At 47.6% G+C, this 15,221-nt stretch overlaps 1 long non-coding RNA gene across 2 annotated transcripts; it reads left to right on the forward strand.

Annotated features, from left to right (window-relative positions):
- Nucleotides 1–2,845: 2,845 nt before the first annotated feature.
- Nucleotides 2,846–14,177, forward strand: LOC129523991 (uncharacterized). Of its 2 annotated transcripts, none has more exons than XR_008667643.2 (6): nt 2,846–3,128; nt 6,891–7,098; nt 7,242–7,478; nt 7,806–7,897; nt 13,495–13,614; nt 13,728–14,177. It is a non-coding gene; the product is annotated as an uncharacterized lncRNA (long non-coding RNA). The 2 variants fall into 2 exon arrangements; XR_008667642.2 differs by having other exon boundaries at nt 6,891–6,987.
- The last annotated feature ends 1,044 nt before the right edge of the window (nt 14,178–15,221 follow it).

Below are 15,221 nucleotides of genomic sequence, written 5' to 3' on the forward strand. Positions count from 1 at the left end.
ACAGGTCTGTCTTGGAGCTTTGCCTCAAGCCCCTGGACGGGTGATTAGAGCAATGAGCCCTTTGGGGGCGGCATCCTCAGGGCTGGCGGCTGCAAGCTGTCTTTCTGCGTGAGTGCTCTGGGTGACCATCGTGACGGACCTGCACTGGGTGAGGGCGGCCTGACTCCCCCCTTCCCTAAAGGGCTTTGTAGGATAGAAGCCACCTTCCCCTGGCTTTTGTCCCTGCCACCGCATCGGACTCGCCAGCTTCAGGAAAGGGCCTCATCCTTCCGGGCGGGGCCGTATGGCCGCCCGCGGGCTCTACAGCCGTGACTCGGGAAGGCTGGCGCTCAGGCCTGGAGCCCGGGGCTGTGCGGGCACCAAACAAAGCAGCGCTCGCACGCGCCCTCCCAGGGCCGCGCCACACCTGCGGGGCCGCCTTGCTCCTTTCCCTCCAGGAGCCGCACTGGCTGTTGCGGGGCGGGCTGGGTCCGCTGCTGCTGCAGTTGGCTCCGCGGCCGCCCCTAGCCGCCCCCAGCCGCCCCCGCCCGGTGAGTCACCCGCTCCCGGCCGCGCCGCCGCCCGGCCAGCTCTCACGCCTCCGAGCCTGCGCGCACCGCTCGCCGAGCCAGGTTCCCTCGGCAAGGCGCGCTCGATACGGGCGGGGATCCCCAGAGGTCGCGGCCTTCCTTGGCTGCCAGACAGACAGCGTTCCCAAGGAGGAAACCCCTGCCCCTCCGTCCCGTCGCGCGCACGGGCGGAAAGGGCACCCAAACTGTCACCGTCCTGTCACTGTGTCTCCCCGCCTCCCTGATGCTGGTCACACCCTCCTGCGCTGGCTCTGTCTCGGGAGGGGGTGGCAAGTCGCTGGTGGCCACCTCCCCCCACTGCCTTCAGGATTTCCCCTTCTCGGGCTGCCTAACGCTTCTCAGAGGTGGCTGTCCATTAGAATCACTGGGAGCTGTAAAAATTCCTGATGCCCAGACCAATGAACTCAGAGCCACGGGGGTGGAGCCCGGGCACCACTTGCATTTTGTGAAGTTCCCCAGGTGACTCCACTGTTCAGCCAGAGTGGCGAACTACGGACCCAGACCTAGGCTTCCCAAACGCTGATGGGTTTGAAATCCCCTGGGATCTTGTTAAAATGCAGGCCTCCACTCAGTAGGTCTAGGGAGGGGCCTGAGAGTGCGTATTTCTAACAAGCTCCCCGGTGATGCTACCGCTGCTGGGCTGAAGGTGACATTTGGAGCCACTCAACACCCGCTGGCCCTTTACCTCTCCTCTTGTGTGGAAATAGAGAGGGCGTGGGCGCTGCAGCAGATGGACAGGGGTTTGAATTCCCCCTCTGCCACTCGCTAGTTAGGCGGAATTGGGCACAGCTCTTTGTGTGTAAAATGGGGTGGGGGTGGGGAGCAACACTCACTGCACGTTTCTAGTGAGGAGGAGGCGAGATTTTGCCTGGAAGATTCCTGGTGCCCTGAGTCCTTGGTGAAGGTCAGCTGTATTGGATGCTTTTGCTCTCTAGTGGCCCTCTTGGCTGAGTTGGCCAGGGAATGACAGAAGCAGAGGAAGGAACCTTCCAGGCCCCCTCCTCTCCCCTCTCATAGGAAAACTAGGCTGAAAACCATCACACTCCACTGCCTCCCAGGGGGCTGGAAGGGAAGGGCGGTATTGCTGTGTGTGGGAGCAGAGGGATGGGGGACCAAGAGCCCTGAGCATCCCTGAGGAGGTTAGTGGGATTCTGGGGGGGCCTGAAGCCCGGAGAAAACAGGTCTCCTGGGGCAGACGCTGAGGGTTACAGGGGGACCTGGCAGATGCTAAGAGCCACAGAAGGCCAGAGAGTAGGAGGCCACCTGGTCAGGACCACAGGGGACACAAGGAAAAGGGGTGGAAGTAGGAGAGGGGACTGACGGTGTGTGGGGAGTCTCAGTTCCTCCTCGGAAATGTTGTAGCAGAGCATTAATTGTACCGATCTCCTGGAAGCCATCTGAGGCTGAGTCTCACCCCTCCTGCTCACTAGTTGTGTGGCCTTGGGCAAGGAGACTTAAGCTCTCCGGTCCTCAATTTCTCCATCTGTAAAATAGAGTTATTATCACTGGTAACTCACAGGATGCTGTGAGGACTAAACAAGGCAATCTTGCAAAGCCCTCAAGTCAGCAGCTGACACACAGTGAGCCTCCTATAGGTGATGATGATGATGATTCCCATTGCACAGATGGGCAACCTAAGGCTCAGAGGGCTTAAGTAACACCCAGGTCTGTGCTTGCCTCTCTGTCATGCAGGTGGAAAAGTGCCTCTTAGGCTCTCATTAGATCTGGACACACCTTTTAACCAATATTCTGAGTTGGCATAGGGCCGATCGTGCATGCTGGTGGCGAAGCCCATTCTTGGTCTGGTTCTCTTGAGCTCCAGCCAGAATATGTCTCATTTAGTGGCTCAGTGAAGGGGTTGGAAGTCAGAGGCTCTGGATGAAAGCTAGCTGCCTTCCTCAGGACTGGTAGTGGGGCCACGTGTCATGAGATTGTGTGTGATATAAGATGTGCGAAGGTTCTGTTAGGATCTGTCCAAATACCAGGCACAGTTAGGATTTTTTCTTATTAATGCACATGAGATTGTAAGACCACACTTTCTTTTAAATGACAATGTAGCTCTGATGAACAGCTCAGTAGGCAGGGTTTTTTTAAAAACAAACTTTCTTCCACTCGGAGCTCATGGACATGGAGCAAGGGACCTGGAGCTGAGAAGTGGAGCTCTGGTCCTAGGGCCACCTCTTTGGGTTCCCAAAGTCCCCTTGGAATGCTGTAACCCCGCATTGTTCTAGAATCATTGCTTTTCATGTCCTTCTCCCCACCCCTAGACAGTCAGCCCTTTGAAGGCAAGGACTATGTCCTATTCCACCTTGAATTCTCATCACCAAGCGGAACGCCTGACACCTAATCTAGTCAGTGCTTACTAAGTGCTCATTATCAATGCAAGAATAACAGAGCTATGGAACCTGGCAGACACCTCATTTCTCTGGGCCTCAGTCTTCTCATGCAGAACTTGGGATTGGACTAAATTGGATCTCCTAGGCTTCCTCTGACTCTAACGATTCTCTGATTTAAATTATTCTTCATCTGGATGTAATCCACCTTGCTTTTCCATCCCAGGTACACATTTTTACATTTGACCTTGAATTTGTGGTTTGCTCCTTGCTCAGGTGGGTGGACAAGCTTGATAAAATGATTATAAATGCTCTGCTAGTTGAGGCCGGAAATTCCTTTATCATTAAATTCTTCTTGAAGAGGCCATTGGTCTGTTTTTCACTAGAGGTAGATTGGGCTGATCATTTTAGGTGGGTGGAACCAGTTTTCTCTTCCCCACTCACCTTGGCAGCCTCTATAACATCCTTGGGTTCATTGCCTCTGTGTCCTCAGTGGAGTGACCACCCTCTGCCCCGTTTTCTTTGCCTGGGCTTCTCTCTTGGCAAAGAGAATGTGCAGGCTGTTTAGATTAAGGGAAGGTGCTCCCCGCCCCCAACTGGACTCGACAGGTCACATAGGCCCACGAGACTGTCATCTCCCACAGGAAAAGATGAGTGATGCCAGCCCCTGTCCCTGCTAAAATACCTCCCTAATTGTTAGGCTAAGAGAGTCAAAACACAACATACTGTCTAAAGGGAATCTTTTCCCTTCCAGGAAAGCAGCCATAGTGGGATTTTCTGTAATATTAGCTTAACACTTGGCTATCTGCCACTACAAGTCACTATGTGATAGTCTGCAGAGATGGCCATGAACAGGCCATCCCTGTATTCACATGCTATTCCTCTCATCACAGGGTGGAGTCAGTGCCCCTCCCCTTGAAACTACGCTGCTCCTGCTTGTGACTGGCTTTGGCCCAAAGAATGACACAGAGGGGCGCTGTTCCAGTTCTAGGCCTAGACTTACTGGCTTGGCAGCTTCTATTTTCCCTCTCTTGCCACCCTGTGCCACCATATAAAGTCCAGGTTGTCCTGCTGGGCAGAGGACCTGCAGCCAACCCCAGGGCCCCAAGTATGAGAGAGGCCCTAGTCATAGAGAGATGCCCTAGTCATAGTCAGGCCAGCCTGGCCCATGCCACATGGAATCATTCCCAAATGGTACTTCTGGGCTCTGCCCAAAGTCCTGCCCCACAGTATTGGGAGCAATACAGATGGTTTTGTGGTTTAAGCCACCAAATTTTAGGGTGGTTTGCTAGATAGCAATCGTTAACAGAAACACCATACTCTAATTTCTTCATTTGCAAAATGGTGGGTCTACCTTGCATCTTTAAGGTCAGGCCAGTGCCTCCGTAACTCATGTCCAGCTCTCTTTCCATAAATGAGCGTTTTAACATCTGGCCCCAAACAAGAGTTTGAAATTAGGAAAAAACTCCCCTAAAGCCCAGAAACTACCACTAATAGAACTAGAATTCATCAGGGAAAATAGAAGAATGTGCCATTTCAAAGCACTGGCTTTGGAGTGGAGCTCCCTGGCTTTGAGTTCCAGTTCTGCCTCACCCTGGCCATCTGATCTTGGACGACAAGTTTCTTTCTACAAGTCTCAGTCTGCTTATCTGTAAAATAGGGTAATAATAGTACCTACTTACAGCATTAATGTGAGGATTTAGTAAGATAATGTCAGTACATTGTTTAGCATGGTGCTTGCATGTTGAGGGCATTTAATGAATGTTAGCCCCTCTTTTTGTTGGAGCCTATAATATTTTTTGCTTTTATGTCTGTCTAGAGAGGGAGTAAAAAATAACCAAAACACAATAGCCCAACCCTGCCCCCCAGCCAATAAGAAAATGAAATCGCACATCACCAGGGCACTCATAGCAATGGTAAATATCATCTCTGTAGGTTCAGAGAAATTTAAAGGATTTTTTTCAGTGTTAAAAAAAATTGCGTGGGAGGGGCAGAGGGAAGAGGCTGGATAATGACTTACTTTTGTTTCTAAAAGGTAATAATCCTCCTTGAATTTATGATTAAAAGAAGGTCAGATAAAAAGGATTAAAAATTAATTTCTGGCTTTGTCAAAATAAAGCACAAGAAAGCGGGATGTTGATGAGCACATTTCTCAAGAAAAATAATAGTGGAATAAGAAAAATCAGAACCTATCCTTCTACCATCTGCCACAGATGATTTTGTAGCTTTCTACAAGAATCTTATTACCATCTTCTAAGAGGCTGATTGTAGTCACCAGCACAACGATGAAGACAGGGGCACCACCACCCACACATGCCCACAGCGTCCGCCTGCTCTGGCAGCGAGGCGGCTGCATGGGAACTTGGTCCTCTCTCCCAATTTCCTCACTCCTATACAGGAATGTAATAGTCAGACGAAAGCTCTGCTTCAGCAAGGAGAGAGTTACTCTTTAGAAAATAGCTGTTTCAGGCAGTGAGAACAATGAGAAGAGACTGGCCTAGAGGAGACGAGAATAACACTTCAAACCCACATTTGCTTCTAGTTCTGGGCCTCCTGGGTCTCCTCTCTCCCAGCCTAATCAAGTGCTACATTTTCTAGAGCTTCTAAGACCTGGGACTGTCAGATTTGAGGTGCAGGAAAAATGTACCCTCCCCTCTTCCAACTCCTCAAATCACCTGCCCACCTTGTTTTCCAAAGGAAAGCAAGACAATACAAGACTGTTCTCAAGTGGCTGTCACCTACTCAGGGGCTATGAAAAGAATTCAGAGCTTTGAGATGAAAATGTCACAGGAGAAAATGAGATGAAGGCCAGGAGATGATTTTCGAAGAAGTTTTAAGAAATGCTGATTTTTTTTTTTTTTACCACCTCTTTGATTCAGTTTTCCTGAATAAGTGTGTGAGGCTGGAACATGTGCGTGTGTGTGTGTGTATGTGTGTGTGTGCATAGACATATGCTGCATACATATATACACACATGCATATATACACCATATGTATGCACACACACATATATATATACATATGCACATACATGTGAATGAAACGAATGCCACCCAGTGATTTACTCTGTCCAGGAAGGCTTGAATCCATGAGAGTCTAGAAATGCACTAAACCCTTCAGGCACTCGTGATTCAAGCAGACCTTTTCACTGGGTCTAGAATTGTAAAGACTCAAGCCCAAAGGGTAGCTTGATCTGGTCCAGCGTGATTTTAATTCGGCGTCTTTGGTCTCCTTGTCTAGAGATGTTCTAGCTCCCCAAGCAAAATGCTACCCATCTGGTGTCTCCTTGACTCTAAACACTCTGGCCACATGAGCTGGCGGTTTTTCTTTGAAGGAGGCTTTAAAAGACACATGAGCCGATAGGTACCCTACAGGGAGGATGATCAAGTAAAAATAGACCACATAAGCTCGGGTGGTCAGTTCATTTAAATGCCACGAGACCTTGCATTGGAACTTTTTTTGTTGTTTTGTTTTTTGAGACTGAGTCTCGCTCTGTTGCCCAGGCTGGAGAGCAGTGGCACAGTCTCGGCTCACTGCAAGCTGCGCCTCCTGGGTTCAAGCAATTCTCCTGCCTCAGCCTCCCGAGTAGCTGGGACTGGAGGTGCCTGCCACCACGCCCAGCTAATTTTTTGTATTTTTAGTAGAGACGGGGTTTCACCATGTTAGCCAGGATGGTCTTGATCTCCTGACCTCATGAACTGCCCGCCTTGGCCTCCCAAAGTGCTGGGATTACAGGTGTGAGCCACTGCCCCCAGCCGCATTGGAACTTTTAACCTGCTAGGTTCATTATTCGTAAAGCTAACTGACAATACTGAATTACTTTCAGGAGAGTCTTAGCTAAGGCTGTGACAATTGCCAGTAGTGGAAACTAATACGAATCTTTAAAAGTTTCATAATGGGTGGGCCCAGACAACAGTGAACAGTGAGCGAGGGGCTCAAATGAAGCCATCAGAGCTTTCCATCTCTTGGTTTTTACCTCTCTCTGCAGGCTCTGTTCTCACTCATGGCTGATGGGCAAAGGCGACTAAGGAGGCACAGCTCCGCGAGGATGTCCTTACAACTTTGCAACCCCCAAGGAAAAAGAGGTTGTTTTCCCAATATCTACTGTAAAACCTAAGAGGAAAATTTCGCGTTGCTGCAGCTTGGATCATGCATTTATCATTTGGACCACCTCTGAGGACAGGGAGTTGCAGTCTGTGAGCCACATAGGGAGTGGGTCGGGCAGTAACTTTAAGGAAGTGGAGGCAAAAGAAACTGTGCTCACAAAAAAGCAAGTGTTTGCCTCATGTGCATAAACTACATTCAATATTGACTAGATCTTTCTCTTCTCTTCTTTCAGATGTGGATTTTATGGAATAGATGCTATGTGGTGGAATCCTGAGTCACGGCCAAACAGCAAATGCCAGCAAGAGTAGAGTAGGAGGCATTTCTGTGTACACTTTGGGAAAAAGTCCATTCCTCACTTGGTTTCATTTCTGGCCTGAGCCACTGTGTCCTCCACCTGAAGCCCTGACCTCTCCGTTACTGACTGGATCCCAATGTGCCACAGTTCACCTGCATAAGGAGGGAGTCGAAGGTATGTCCACACCCTGCGACCAATTGTTGCCGTGGCCGCAGGTGTAAGAGTTCCTGTCTGAGACAGACCTACTCTCTTCAGCCACCGGTTGATGCCACAGATCCCTGACTGTGACATCTGGAGCCAGCTCACCTGGTTGTGTAGATTCAGAAATGTTTATTCCTCTTCCCTCTGAGGCCTGCATGTTCTGACCCTGTGGCTTACGTAACAATACTAGCTGATATCACCGTGAGCCATGCATTGTTCTAAGCACTTAAATTGTATTAATGTATTTTACTCACATTGCCTTATGTGGAATGTATAATTATTGTTATCCCCACTTTACAGACAAGAAAACTGTGAGAGGCTAAGTCATTTGCTGAGGTCATATGACATCTAAATGGCAGAGCTCAGAAACCTCAGGGATTAGAGTGAAGTAGGTAAGTATACAGACCCTGGAGTCAGACCAGCTTCATCATACTGTTTGACCTTGGGCGATGGTGTAATTTCTCTGAGCCTTGTCTCCTCATCTGCAAAATGGAACTTCACATTCTTAGTGTATTCCAGGCATTCTCTGTCCTCTTCTTGGCCTACTTTCTCCTCCTAGGTCATCTCCTTCCATCTTGTAGCTTTAAAAGCTGCCTATATACTAATGATTTGCAATGTTGGATCTTCAGGCTCACTCTCCCCCATGAACCCCTAATTCTTTTAGCCACTTGATCATTTCTGCTGGAACATCCATTTGCATTGTACAGCTGGCAAAAGGGAGCTACTGCTTTTCCTTACCTAAGTCTTTCCTCCCCATCATCCCAATCTCAGTGCGTGGTACCAGCATCTACCCAGTTGCTCAGGTGAAGAGCCTAGAATTATAATTGAATTTCTCTTTTTGCTCACCCCATAATCAATCTTTTGTTAAATCCTCTTGGCTAACCCCTAAAATATTCCTGAATGCAGATCACCTTCACTGTTTCCAGTCATAGCTGTCATCCCAGCCTACGATCTCCAGCCTTAATCACTACATGACCTTCTAATGGGTTTCCCTGCCTCCATCCTTGCTGTCAATTACATCATCTTCACATCTCTGCTTAAAACCCCTCCATGGCTTCCTGCTGCTCCAGGCAAAAATCCAAACTCCTTTCCATGGTCTACATGGTCCTACTTCACCTGGTCTCTTCTTCCTCCTCCATGCCCTCCTACCTGCTCTCTCCTTGTTCCCTGACGGCAGGATGTTTGTCTATTTTGTTCACTGCTGGATCCTCAGAGCCTAGAATGGTGCCTGACACCATTTTAGACAGTGTTTTGCTCCTCTTGTTGCCCAGGCTGGAGTGCAGTGGCGCGATCTCAGCTCACTGCAACCTCCACCTCCTGGGTTCAAGTGATTCTCACACCTCAATCTCCCAAGTAGCTGGGATTACAGGCACGTGCCACCACACCTGGCTAATCTTTTGTATTTTTAGTAGAAATGGGGTTTCACCATGTTGGCCAGGCTGGTCTCAAACTCCTGACCTCAGGTGATCTACCTGCCTCGGCTTCCCAAAGTACTGGGATTACAGGTGTGAGCCACTGCGCCTGGCCACCACCACACTTTTTTCCTGTCCCAGGGCAGTTGCACCTACTGTTCCTTCTGCCTCTAGTCTCTTCCCGAAGCTCTGCAGGGCCACATCTTCCCTGTCTCTCAGGTCTTAACTCAGTTGTGAGCTCCTCAAAGAGACCATCCCTGAACATCGAAGCAGAATAGCACCCTTCCACAGTGCTCCAGCATATCACTCCATTTCCCATAGCACGACGTATGAGCACCTGAAATAATCTTCAGGTTTTCAGGTTTTTTTTTTTTTTTTTTTTTTTTTTTGAGACAAGGGTCTCATTCTGTCACCCAGGCTGGAGTGCAGTGGTGCAATCTCGGCTTACTGCAACCTCCGCCCCTCAGGCTCCCACCTCAGCTTCCTGAGTAGCTGGGACTACAGGGGGGTGCCACCGCACCTAACTCTTCATATTTTTGGTTGAGACGGGGTGCGATGTTGTCCAGGCTGGTCTCGAACTCCTGAGCTCTAGTGATCCACCTGCCTCGGCCTCCCAAAGTGCTGGGATTACAGGTGTGAACAAATGCGCCTGGCCTAATTGTCAGTGTTTATTTAGGTTGAATTGCCCATCTTGCCCCATGAGAATGTGTCTTACTGACAGGGACCTTGCCTGTCTTATTCGTTGCTCTATCCTAGCACCCAGAATAGTGCATGGCACTTAATAGGTGCTCAATAAGCAATTGTGAGCTGACTGATGTGCACTTAAGGTTGTTGTTAAGATTAAATATATATTAAAACACTGCTTTAGAAAACTAGCTGTTTCCTTTTTTTTTTTTTTTTTTGAGATGAAGTCTTGCTGCATTGCCCAGGCTGGAGTGCAGTGGCATAATCTCAGCTCACTGCAACCTCCACCTCTGAGTTCAAGCGATTCTCCTGCCTCAGCCTCCAAGGAGCTGGGACTGCAGGCGTGTAGCACCACGCCTGGCTAATTTTTGTATTTTTAGTTGAGACGGGGTTTCACCATGCCGGCCAGGCTGGTCTCAAACTCCTGACCTCAAGTGACCTGCCCACCTCGGTCTCACAGAGTACTGGGATTACAGAAGTGAACCACCATGCCCAGTCAAAACTGGCTGTTTCTAATAAAGTGAAGCATACACTTACAGGAAAAGCATTCTACTCCTAGGAATATACACAAGATAAATGAACACACACATCCAGAGGAGGCTTTGCACAAGAATGGCCATAGCAGCCTGATTCAAAATAGTGAAAAACTGGAGGCCAGGCACGGTGGCTCATGCCTGTAATCCCAGCACTTTGAGAGGCCGAGGCGGGCGGATCATAAGGTCAGGAGATCGAGACCATCCTGGCTAACATGGTGAAACCTCGTCTCTACTAAAAATACAAAAAATTAGCCGGGCATGGTGGCGGGCGCCTGTAGTCCCAGCTACTTGGGAGAGTGAGGCAGGAGAATGGCGTGAACCCGGGAGGCGGAGCTTGCAGTGAGCCAAGATCGCGCCACTGCACTCCAGCCTGGGCGACAGACTCTGTCTCAAAAACAAACAAACAAACAAACAAACAAAAAACTGGAAATAACCCAAGCATTCATCAATAAGGAAATAAACGAGCTGTGGTCTGTTTATAAGTGAAATATTGCTGACCATATTTAAGAATGACCACATTTAAGAATGACTTAAGTGATACACACAATCACATGGGCGAATTTCACAGACAATATGTTGGCCAAACACAGCCGCGCAGAAAAAGAAGGACATCTTGTGTGATTCTATTTCTATGAAATTCCAGAATAGAGGAAGTTAACCCGGCTGTGCCTAGTGACCCCTTTCTAGTGCTACCTGCGGGCTGAGAATGACGCACACAGCTTTTTTGATACCCGGAAGTGAGACAAACTCATAAGATGGGGTAAGGATTTGCATTCACAAATGGTGGAGGGGTCAGTGCGGATACTGCTGGTGGAAAGAATGTCTATAGCCTCAGTAATTTTGGGAAGCTATGTGCAAAGCAGCCTGGGCCAACAAAGGTTTGTGGAACAGCTGGAAAAACACAGAGCTTTCAAAGAACACCAAGGAGGATGCTGCGGCTTCACGCAGAAATCAGATCTGGAAATGTAATGCACACGAAGAGTATGACCCCAGCAGTGACCGTTGCTGTGGCAGGTGGCTTCCTGCCCAGCTGGAGGGAGGAGGGTTGCTGGGGGGAAGTGTGGTAAATCTTTTCCTGTGCTGCGGGCCCTTGTCCTCCAGGCGTCACGGGCCTGGGGTGTTCCTCCCTCTAGTGGTAAGCAAAGCTCCTTCGGGGGCCCTTTTTCGCTTCGTCTGAAACTATGCAAAGAGTGAACAAAACAGGAAGAGGCCTATCAGGTGTCTACGTAAGAACCAACCAAAAGATCAAGACTCCTTCCCACTCCAAGCTGCTGGCGGTAGTGCACAGAATGGCAAAGGCCCTCTGTGATCCTCTAGCGGCAGTGTCTCCCCAGCTTGCCCGTCGGCCCTCCATGGTGCTGCAGCAGTGGCTTTAGCCAGTTGGGAAACCCAGAGATCCAAATTAACTGCTCAGTGTGCAACCAGAGTCTTGTGAAACCCACAGTAAGCTGAATTCAGAAAATGTGCGATGACAAGGCCACAGAGACAGAGCGAAGGGAACAGGCTCCTTGGGGACACGGATATGCTCCACAGGGGCCATTTGCTTCCACTGGGAATTATGTTAATCCTGTGCGGGTATTTACTGTGGCTTCTCTCCTCAAATGCACTTCCCTCCAAGTGATCAAAAAGTCCCCACTTTCTGGAGGGTTGGGAATGTGTTTTATCGTTTTCAATAATATCCAGTTTTGGGTGTGAGGGCGATCTGGCTGAGACATCTGTCATCCCATTGATTGCCAGGGTTGATTCAGCTGCTCTGGCTGGCTAGGCGGGTGTCTCCTTCCTCCCTTGCTGCTCCATGTGCACCCTCCCGAAGCCGCATGCTCAGCGGAAGAGGACGACCATCTCCGATAGAGGACGACTGGTCTTCAGTTAAGGGTATAGAGTAGCTGCGCTCCCCTGCTAGAACCTCCAAACAAGCTCTTGATAATATCCAGTCTTAAAGAAGGATCTGTTACATGTGCTTCAGAACAAGTGGATAAGTACAATTGAAGATTCCATGTATAATTTCAATCATCTTTTAGTTAAAAAAAAATTAACTGAAAGCATTTCCATAAGAGCTACTCCAACCTGGAGATCACCAAGTAAAATGGAGGAGAAGGGCCAAAAGTTTGAGAAAATGGATTTCAGTTTGAGCTGAAATACTAAGTAGAGTCCTACCTAAAGTTGACTTTATCCCCAAGTGAAATGGAGAGAAATCAAGAGGGTAACATATGAGATCAGTCAACCGTAGGCATGACAAGGAGTCAGTGAATAAGCAGTTTTAGAGAATCAACAGCCTGCAATTCCGTCAAGATAGTTGAGAGACAGACCCAGGAATCATCCTAGCAAAGCGACAGCCTCCGTCACTTGCAGTGGCTAAAAGATGCGAAGACAAGACACCATCAAGCCCAAATCTTATTGGTTACAAAAATAGCTGAATCTAATAATGCTGACAATACATTATATCAACCAAGGTGAAGTCTAAGTAGTTTTACTTTATTTAGATGATGTATCTGGATTTTTCCTGTTCAGTTTTCTTAGATCTTTGAAGGAATTGCTCTGTGTCCATTCCAAGTATTTCTGGTGAGTCATCAAGTTTCCTGGCTGCAGGAGTGGGTTCATTCCCCCATGCCCCAGCAACAGTGATCAGAATAAAAAGGGTGAATGCAAGATCTAATAGGCCAAATCCATTTATATACGGATGGTGGGATGAAAACACTTTTTTTTTGTTGTTTGTTTTTTCTATCGAGATTTTTATAATGGAAGTATATACATCTGAGGCTGTGGTGGGAAGAGCTTTCTGTAGCATGAAAGGAAGAAAAGAGAAGCAGAGAGGAGAGGCAGACAGAGATTCAACAGTAGTGGTTTCCAACCTTGGCTAAACATTGGAATCAACTGCGGAGCTTGAAAAAATACTGGTGCCTGGATCCCAGCCCCAGAAATTTTCATTTGGTTGGTTTTTGGTGCTGCCTAGGCCTTGGGACTTTTAAAAGCTTTCTTGGTGATTCTTACAAGCAGCTGAGGATAGAAACCACTTGTCTTGAAGCACCAGGTCACATTTGAGCCCGGGGCACAAATTCCAGCTGTTCTTTCTTGTTCTGTAACCCATCTTGGTATCCTCAGTTGTCAATAACTTCTCTCTCTCTCTCTCTCTTTTTTTTTTTTTTTGCTTAATTTAGTTTGAGTTGAATTTCTGTTATTTGCGGCCAAAAGAAGTCTAACTAAGAAACTAAAAATACTCTGTAATCATAGCTAACATTGATTCAGCCTCAGTGATGTGCAAGGCACTGTTTGAAGTGCTTACTTGCAGTAACTTGTTTAATTTAATTCTTACAGCATCCCTATAATTTGAAAGCCATTATTGTCCCTATTTTACAGGTGAGGAAATGAGACATCAAAAGATTAAGTGACTTGCTAAAATTTACACTGCCTACGAAAGCTGACCTGGAATGTGAACCAGAAATTGTCCTTAACCAAATCACCTCACTGTCTCTCAAGGTAAAACCAAGTAAGGAGGCAGATTCTCTGCATTAAACTCCAAAATGGAGTCTTCAAATAGCCATAATATAATTGCTGTATAAAAATAATTTAAATTTTTTTCTCTTTTATAGAGATGGGGTCTCACTACATTGCCCAGGCTGGCTCTCAAATTCCTGGCCTCAGACGATCCTCTTGCCTTGGCCTCCCAATATGCTGGGATTACAGGCATGAGCCAACACACCCAGCTATGAATATTTTTTATCAGGAAGAAGCTTTTGGCTGTAAGAACAGAAAGTTCCAACTCTACCAACTTGCACACTTATTTAATATCTGGAGGTGGGGCAGTTCCGGGACTGGCTGTTGCAGTGGCTCATTTGAAGCCATCTGGTCTCCAGCTTCCTTCCCCCTTTCTGCTCTGCCCTGTCCAGTGTGCTGGCCTCTTTCTCAGGCTGGTTGCCCCCAGCTAGCAAGGGGGCTGCAGACCCCAAACATCGCATTCTCATGCAACAACCACAGGCAGAGAAAGGTGCTGTTTATTCACCTGTGTCTCTTCTTACCAGGTATTAAAGAAACATCTTGTGCAAAAGGCCTCCAGTGGAATTCCCCTTGTGTTTCATTATAGGAAAGGGGGAATGGGAGCACCAGGATTCACTTGGGTCCATGGGGCATTGTGAAAATGTGAAGGGGGTCATTTTTGGCTGGCACAATAATTCAAGGAGGGCTATGACCATGCAGTGGGCAGAGGCTAGAGATGGTAGACAACCTGCAATGTGTGGGATGGTCATGGTCACACTCTGTGACCTGCATGATTTTTGAATGTCCCATTGAACATTTGCACAAATGAAAAATCTTCAAAGTGATCTGAGCTAAAACCAAACTCTCATATATAAACCCAAAGTATTTAAAAAACACACAGTATTTTCCAGGAAAGCAATTGCTGTGCACATCGAGAGAAGACCTTGCTTTGTTTTGTTTAGAACTTTTCCAGGAGTTGTTCACTGTTTTGGAAAATCACATTAGCAATGTCAACATTACTCATGGAATTTGAGCCTCCAGTACAATACACCCGATGGGCCTGCCCCAGTGGCTGCCACATTGGCTGTGATTCTAGGTATGGATCCAGGCACCTGCAATGTTATTTCTTTTAGCACAGTTCTGCCAAGAATTTGCATGTTGAAATACATGTTGTTTTATTGTACATTATTTCTCTTTTAATTCTACTTCATAATAGTTATTTAATTTTTAAAATTATGTGTACAGATAGTTTATGTTGTATACAAATTTCATTTCAGTGTAGTAAAAGGGACATTATAAAATATTTGTAGGGCTGGGTGCAGTGGCTCATGCCTATAATCCCAACACTTTGGGAGGCTGAGGTGGTAGGATTATTTGAGCCCAGGAGTTCAAGACTAGCCTCGGCAACATAGCAAGACCCTGTCCTTACAAAAAATTAAAAAAAGAAAATTCGCTGAGCCTGGCGGTGTGTGCCTATAGTCCCAGCTACTCAGGAGGCTGAGCTGGGAGGATCATTTGAGCCCAGGAGTTTGAGGCAAAAAAATATAAAAATATTTGTTATAAAAAGAGGGTACTGGGTCCAACAGGGAGGAGAGCCACTGTTTGGACCA

The sequence above is a fragment of the Gorilla gorilla genome, chromosome 7 (genome assembly GCF_029281585.2).
Source record: "Gorilla gorilla gorilla isolate KB3781 chromosome 7, NHGRI_mGorGor1-v2.1_pri, whole genome shotgun sequence".
NCBI classification, from domain to species: Eukaryota; Metazoa; Chordata; class Mammalia; order Primates; family Hominidae; genus Gorilla; species Gorilla gorilla.